The sequence below is a fragment of the Poecilia reticulata genome, linkage group LG3, assembly GCF_000633615.1.
Source record: "Poecilia reticulata strain Guanapo linkage group LG3, Guppy_female_1.0+MT, whole genome shotgun sequence".
Lineage (NCBI taxonomy): Eukaryota > Metazoa > Chordata > Actinopteri > Cyprinodontiformes > Poeciliidae > Poecilia > Poecilia reticulata.
In genome coordinates this window covers 917,711-926,314 of record NC_024333.1, presented here as the reverse complement: position 1 = coordinate 926,314, position 8,604 = coordinate 917,711, and the positions used below count along the sequence as shown (strand labels likewise).

Here is an 8,604-nt window from a genome sequence, read left to right as displayed (position 1 = left end):
CCTCCTAATTGTCATGTGTTTCACATCATGTGTTGATTTTTCACTGTTCAGCGTCGGATTCTCTGTTTTTATGCCATAATTCACATCTAGTTCGTCGCTCCGTTTTATGTCCCGCTTCTCCTGTTGCAGAGTTTTGCGGAATGTGTGTGTCTTTTTTTTTTAAGCCCCTGTGGTCGGGAAGCGTATCGATGGGGAAAAGGCAGACTGACATAAACCTGTTAAAACAACGGAAACTATTTCTGCATTCTGATTATTGAAATTTTAAAATGCTGTGGTACCGTTGTTCTATCACCCCCGTTTCATACCGGACCACTTAAAGTACCGGTGTTAACGCTATAAAATGAACGCTCTCTATCGTGGTATCACCCATGGAGGGATTTCTTTATTTAAATAGTTTCATTTTTCAGAGGGATACACAGTGAGGGTATCGTGATTTTAGCTACCAGTTGCAGGAGAACGGAGCTGCGCCAAGAAGCTAACAGAAGCTACAAACACTGAATAGAAGAAGAGCTGCCATCGATACAGTTGCAGCCAAGCATGATTTAATGTTACACAATACAGTTTTACCAAGTTGCTCAAAGTCTAAACTGGCATTGTTGTGCATTTAAGGTGTAAACTTTACCTTCGACCAAACGCCCCCCAAAGGCATCCCAGCGCCAACCTTTTGTAAAAATGTCCGCCAGCGCACCCTGCCGTCCTCTGAACGTCCCCTGGGGGGCGGTACCGCCCATGTTGAGAACCGCTAGTGTAATGTTTTTGTATATTTTGAAGCTGAAGATTAATATTGTATAATTAATTGCACAGCCTGATTAAGTACATATGGTCAGAGAAACTCTTTAATGGAAACATTTGGTTTGTGTAAAAATCTGTAAAGTAGTGTTTACCTAGATAACATTTGTTCTTGAATACAAATATTTTAGAGATGCTAAAACGTGGATTCAGCCTTTGATGTGTGTCTCTTGCTGGGATTTCGTAATAATGCAGGTAAAATACATCTTCAGATCATCCATACTGTCCATTTTTAGTGTAAAAAAATATACAGAGATTTTCAGTGGCAGTGGAGGGAGACATTTGAATAAGCATTGAGGGACTTTCTGTTCCAGAGCAGCAGATTACATGCAGCGTTATGATTGAGACGTAACAATGCCTGCATTCCTCTGCTGCTGCCTCAACTTTGATATCAAAGGTAACAAAGAGCTGTGTGCTGTCTGAGACTGGACCGGGCCTTTGAGGGACTCTGGATGTTCAGCTGGATCACATATCTACAGGCTTACTGATTACACCTCAACTTCTGACATGAAAGGGACCATGTACCATCCAGTGACAGGCGCTCTGTTCTCCTCAGCCACTGTACATTGTCAGCTTCACTCCCATGTTGGTTTTTTTGTCCAGAAAAAACTTGTAATGTATATTTACAATTATTTATACAGTTAAACTCATAAGTATTCATACATGTGAAAGATCAACCAAGAATCTTTTCTGATTGGACATAAGACGCACAATTCTCAAAGGATAATAAAACTATGGAAGTTGATACTTGTTTAACATTTTATTAGAAACTGGCATGTCAACTAAATTTATACCCTTCTCAATAAAAGTATTTATTGGCAGTACAGCAATTAAAACCTTCATATGATTGCGGGTCAGCTTTGTGTTTCCTCTGGTATTTTGATACCAGAGGAATGACTCTGGAAGCTCATTTTTAGTGATGAGCTTCCAGAGTGATGTTGGAAGGCCTCTTGCCATCACCCTAATCTTTAGCTTCTTTACTGATTCTGTTAGACTGAAATCAAGACAGGTTGAGCCACTTCAAAATGTGTCATCATGAAGAAGCATTTCATGACACATTTTGTCATGAATCAGACAACAAATTGTCTGATTCATGACAGACAACTCATGAAGACAACTTGTAGGTAAAATTAAAACTTTTAAGCCAAAATCTGCCATGGGTATGAAGCTCAGCTGTGTATATATAGATTTTCTGTCTCTATATTTTAAGCATGATGCATTTTTCTGTGGTGACGTCTGACATTTGTGAGTTTTCTAATCCTCTGGGAATCATCTTTAAACTGGCGTTTGCTACATAGTTGCAAAGTTGCCAGTGTAGCATAGTTTGCTACACTGGCAGGTCTCCCAGATGGACCAGCATCAGTCTACCAGTTCACATTTATCAGGGCTTGTTTAATTTTAGGAAATAATTTGATGGCGTCTTTAAGTTCATTAAGTACTGAACTAATTGGGTAGTATTTCAAATGTAAATGGGTTCTGAAAGACGTTTCTGGCGTTCCCTGAAACGTCGCTCTCTGGAAGCAGGTTCCAGAGTGTCACCAGAAGGTGGTGGTGCAGGTCATGTTGCTCAGAAGAAACAGTGGTGCTCTGTAGAAACACCCACCAAAAAGAAAAAGACCTACAGACGGACATCTAAGCAGTCCCTCCTACAGACACGTCTGATATCCAGGATTACATCAAATATCTGTGAAAAAGAGTGAAAATTACTGCAAATGTCTGCAGATTAGTCAAACTGTGTGTTTTGGGGAGGGGGATGGAGGGCTCACAGAGTGAAACATTACAAGCTTTACAATTGTTTCCATTCATATGTTTAAGTAATTAACTCTAACAAGTTCACTTATTGCACCAGTGCAGCTTTGGGCTCTTTGGTAATTGTTTCTTTTCCATTTTCAGGGCAACCTCGGAGTCTCCAGGACCTGTGTCGAATAAAAATCCGTCACTGTATTGGCCTTCAAAGTTTGAAATTCTTGGAGGATCTTCCAATTGCAAAAGTTATGAAAGACTATTTAAAACATAAGTTTGACAGTTTGTGAAGGAGCATGGAACAAGCGGACAGATGGTGACGGGCTCTCTGTCAGACTATGCAAGCATTATGATTCTGCTCTAGAAGGAGGATCCTCTGCTTTGTTCTGTACGTTCTGAAGATTTAGTCCAATCAGATTTTTTTTTCTTTATCAACACTCTATTAAGCCTTATTTAAACTTCTTGCAGTTGCTGACAATTTTTAGTAGGCACTTTTTTTTTAGGAGACTGAAACTTACTTGACTGCATATGGCATTATTCCCATAGTAATAACATTTACCTTTTAGACATATGTTATCCCATTGGTGAGAGTTTTGAAAAATTAAAGCATGGGCATGTGGATTTTGTATAATTTTCTTTCTTTTCTTTTTTTTATAAAAATATGGAAGATGGCTTTTTGTATTCAACTTAGACATTGACAGAAGATACCCAGTCAGAATGGCCAAAACTCTGAACTGGAACCAGTATTAACACGGTGCAGCAGGAGTAAAATCTGAAACCTGCTTAGAGTGTGTGGAGGAATCTGCAGCAGGAGCAGAGTGGTAGATGCAGCAAGCTTCATATCCACAACAAAAGACTACAAGGCTATGTAGTAATTATTGATTAAAGGTGTGAATGATTCTGACAGTAATTGTTACAATCCAAAACATTTAAATGCTTGCAGTTTAAATCGGTACCCCTTCAACTTTTCTGGCAGATTTGTGGGGGGGGGGTTGTTTGTATTTATCATCCTGAATCTCATTTGAAGAACAGTTGGAGGAAACCGTGTAGTCTAAAGTTTCCTCAGGATTTAGATTTTTTTTTTTGTGGGGTTATGCATGGAGGTAATGCGTGATTATATCTTACATTTGGTAGATGACTCCCTTTATGACCTCCATATGTATCAGGAGAATTAAGTTTGGCTCAAAATATCTGGTTGGGGTTTCAAATGAAGACTAACTTATTTTTTGGGACATTGTAACATTTGGACAGTTACTCTGGACACACACACTTCACCAGTAGGTTTTGTCTATTTTTCTTTAAGTGCTTCACATCAGAAGACTGCTCCAGACTTTTCATGGTCTGTGGTAAATAACCACGCTGCTGCAGACATGACTGATTTAAACAGATCTTATAGACCGGACTTGTTTTAAAGTAGCAGAGGTCATCTTCAGTCCGGATCCTGTTCTGACCAGCTGTCAGCTGAAAGCCCATCCAGACAGAAAAGGTGAAAGAAATTAATTTTAGATAGTATACCATTTATAACCAATGCAAAACAATTCAGTCTGCCTTTTAGAGTTCAGTTGAGGTAATTTTGAGCTGAAACATTTGACTGGATGTGAAATGTTTTCTTTAGTTCATATTTTCTAATGCTTAAAAATGCACTTCATTTTTATTTTTTAGGTGAGGTCAAACAGAAATGTGGATATTACATTGAAAGGTTTGCAGTAAAACAGAATAACAAACTGAACCCTGATGGCTGATCAGTGTGGGGGTATTGGTCCACTTGATCGGTCTCTGAATTCCTCTGAGGTGTCATTAGTGGCATGTTAAGTGGAATTTGAAAAGCTCTGAATGTATTCAGTGAATTCACATATTAACTTTTAGTGGATAAGAAAACCAAGTGCAAGTTTTTAAGCTAATACACAAATCTGTTAGCTGAAAACGTTTCATCTACCTTTTTTACGAACTGCAATACAAATCAGTTTTATTTTCAGACATTGGTGAAAGAGTGTAATGTGGTAATTTTTTTTATTTTTTAAACTTACGATATGACCGTTCCAGTGAACCTGCTATGTCCATTCCTGTGCCATGGTGGAAGCACTGTGGAGCTCTCGCCGTTACTCTAAAGCAGTCGTGTTTTCAGGAAAACTGGCCTTCACAGCTACAGTCAGTGTAAATATGTTACGGCCTATTTATGTAAAATCTGTTCAAGCAATAATCTGGTGTTCCCGACATTTACATTTTGGAAAGTCTTGTAACTTCTTTGGTGTGAATTAAGTATTTTGTGTGTCAGTTCATTAAAGTTTCATTTTGAATATGTTGTCTGTAATATGTATACTTTTTTTTGCCTGTGAAGTTATGTGCTTTCTTCACCCTCTTTTGCAGCAGCTTATTAAGCAATTAAAAAATAACTGGGTATGTTTTCTATCTTTGCCGTCACAATGCCTAAGTTCTTGATATTTGTATAATCTGTATTGCATGATGTTATAGTTTTACATGAGGCTGTATCTCTGTTGTTTCTGATAAAACTTCTCATGGAGATGACCAGCAGTACTGCATGATGTGACTTTAACTACATTTTTCAAATGCAGATACGGCCTCATTCACATGTCAATAAATGTTTTTTTACTTTTCTTTGCAAGTAAAAGAAATGACTATCACTGAACAGTTAATTTAAGTTGTTCGGTTAGTGAAGCTTGTAAAGCTCCATTGCTAATAGTGGCGTTCAAGTCAAGTGACGTTTATTATAGCACATTTCAGCAAAAGCAAGCAAAGTGTTTTACACTAAACATAAAACATAATAGTAGCCAACTAACAAACAAGCAATAAATATTACATTACAAAATCATCAAACAAATATACTCTACATCAAATATGTTGATCAATGTTCCATTTTCTGGTAATCAAAGGTAACTAAACAGCTGGGTGTATTTGCTGGTTTTAAAAGAATTTGGTATTTCTGCTATTTTGCAGTTTTCTAGAAGCTTGTTCCAGATTTGTGGTGCATAGAAGCTGAATGCTGTTTCTCCATGTTTGGTTCTGGTTCTGGGGATGCAGAGCAGAACCAGCATAGATATTAAAAATGAGGGACCCAGGACTGAACCTTGGGGTTCACCACATGGGACAGTCCGATGAAGCATTACATATCAAAGTCTCTGTTCTTTAGGTAAGATTCAAACCATTGAAGTACTGTACCAGAGAGACCAACCCAGTTCTCTTTAGAAACATGTCCTGGTTCACGGTGTCAAATACAGTGCTGAGGTCCAACAGAACCAGTGTGGTACACCAGGTAGAGAAAGACACTGGACCTGCTAACTGCTAATGCCAAACACACACAACCTCCACTCTGTCCTCCCGCCTGGCCACTTTGATCACAGCCTCTTACAACAACTTCCTGAATACACACCCAGGGTGTGTATTCAGCCTCCAGTGAGAGTCTACAGGACTACTTCCAGATCGCAGACTGGGAACCATGGAGACGACAATGACTGACTGACTCACTGCTGATTACATTAACTTCTGTGACTAGAACACAATACCTTCAGACTCATCCCAGTTTAAAGAACTTGTAGTTCCTTTTTTTTTTTTTTTTTTTTTTTTTTCCAAAAAAATCACTTTGTTCCCATTAGTGGTTGGTAAAGTAACTAGAATCATATGTTCCAGTTATAAAGTGTGTATCCTGTGCTGCAGGATAAAGTGGTTGAGTTGGATGTTAGTTACAGAAACACTGATAACCACCAGAAATAGCTTCTTTGTTCATTTTCCTACAACTTGACTGTCTTGGTTTTCATAACAGAGGGGTTTGTTTTCTATGTCCCCTTCCATTATATCCCGCTGCATTTAAAGTGCAGACAGTGTGTTTTGAAAATAAAACAAGGAAAAAAGAAAGTGGTTCTTTGTTTAATCAAAATTCAACACAAGGCAGCTGAATGTCACACCGCTGACCCTGGTCAATGTCTCCTGGTCTCAGTGAAAACATAAAGAGTCCCTTGAGAAAGGCGAATGGAAACGAGCCAGCTGCTTCCCTGGAATGCCATCTCATTTCCTGGAGGACAAACATGTTTCATTTAACTCAAATTAATAACATACAGGCCTGCGAAGTGAAGAACAGCACAGTAACCATGGTGAGCCTGGAGATGATCACACGTTCAAATTTACAAATAAAATAAATTATCTGATTACTGCTCTGAACATTATTATTGAAGATTTTAGAAAATTCTGACTTGATGCAATGAGATATTTTAAATAGAATATGTAGTTGTAACAATATGATTAAGGTGAATATTATGGAATTTTATGTCACCGATCGACACAAAGTTAAAAGAAAATATTAGGAATTATTATTATAAAAGTTGTGAACATTTTCCTAATTCTTGGAGTGGCTATGTGTTTTCTCTATATTTTCAGTGCATCAGTTTACTTTCATGAATGCGGCCGCATTCTTCAAACTGAACTCATATTTATGGCAACTCAGATGGTGAAGAGAAATCAGTCCAATACCAAATACAATTAACTCAAAGATAAAAACAAAAACAATCTGGATCCAAACAAAATCCAAAATACATCTCTCCTCCCTCTCAGACAATGGATTTTCCCAATGAGGCTGATTGAAAACACCAGGTCCTTGTCAGCACTGCTCATGGGCGCCATGACCAGGTGACCTCAAAGAGAAGAGAAGATTCTTAAAATAAAGTAAATAAATCAAGTTACTTCCCCCAAACACAAAATACATTTACTAAATAAATTAAAATATATAAAGTACACAGAAAAACAGCACCTGTTAGGGAGGGGTTAATCCCTCACACTTCCCTCCCCTACAGGAGACTCGCTGTTTCCACAGCGAGAAAAAAAGCCTGCGACTGTTTTGTCTTTTCCTGGAATGTAACCTATCTTGAATCGGTAAGGTTGAAGAGACAGGAACCATCATGTGATGCGACTGTTTGTGTCTTCCATGGCCTCCAACCATTTCAGTGCCCGATGGTCAGTCTCAAGGATGAACTCTTGCCCCAGCAGATAATATCTGAGTGAGTCAATCATCCATTTGATAGCCAGACACTCCAGTTCCACCGCCAAATATCTGGTCTCTCGTGGAAACAACTTCCTACTAATGTAGGCGACTGGTTTCTTCCCCACTTCTCAGTCTTAACTGTGAAGGGTAAAGAGAAGTTTGGGCTCTGAAGTGCAGGTTCTTGACCAGTGGTGGAGCCAGAGGGGGGGGCCGGGGGCCAGTGACACCCCCTGTCATCTGATTGCACCCCCAGTGGCCCCCTGATGATTGATATGTAACAGCACCAGGTCATTCCTGTACATTATTTGGAATCATTCTAAGCCAGCGGTTCTTAACCTTTTTTGAGGTACCGAACCCCCCAGTTTCATATACGCATTCACCGAACCCTTCTTATTCTCCCTCCCCTCATCCCCTTCCCCCCACTCCCTCCGCCGACACACAAAATACTTGGCAGTATTCTGATCTGATTTAGTAATTATATTATAGTAGTTGTGTAACCACCCCCACACCACTAGAGGCAGTAGCTACCCTGAAAAGATGCGACTAAGGAGCAGATTTAGACTATAGAATTTGGTACACACAAAATACTAGAAAAAGTGTTTAATAAAAGGTTAGATAATTTCATTGAAAAGCAAAACATTTTGACAGATTGTCAATATGGTTTTAGAGAAAGCAGATCAACTTCAATGGCACTGATGGCATTAACAGAAGAAATTATAGACTATTGTCTATAATTTAATTGGATAAAAAGAAATTAGCAATTGCTGTATTTCTGGATCTCAAAAAAGCTTTTGATACCATTAACCATGACATGTTATTAAAAACACTGGAAAGGTATGGCATTAGAGGGGTGGCATTAAACTGGCTTAGGAGCTACATTGGAGAAAGGAAACAGTTTGTAGAATTAGATGGTCAGAGGTCAGATATACTAAATATAACTTGTGGAGTTCCACAGGGATCAGTCTTGGGACCCAAATTGTTCAATTTGTACATAAATGACATAGTCAACATATCACACCTTATAAAATACATTATATTTGCAGACGACACCAGTATCTTCTGTGCTGGAGAAAACATTCAAC

At 38.7% G+C, this 8,604-nt stretch overlaps 1 long non-coding RNA gene across 1 annotated transcript in view; it reads left to right on the top strand.

Moving 5' to 3' along the window:
- The window catches only part of LOC103462269 (uncharacterized), a 7,862-nt gene extending 3,031 nt beyond the window's left edge, over positions 1-4,831 (top strand). The window contains exon 2 of the long non-coding RNA XR_533312.2: positions 2,683-4,831. This is a non-coding gene — a long non-coding RNA (uncharacterized LOC103462269). The remainder of the gene's footprint in view (positions 1-2,682) is intronic.
- Positions 4,832-8,604: the final 3,773 nt, after the last annotated feature.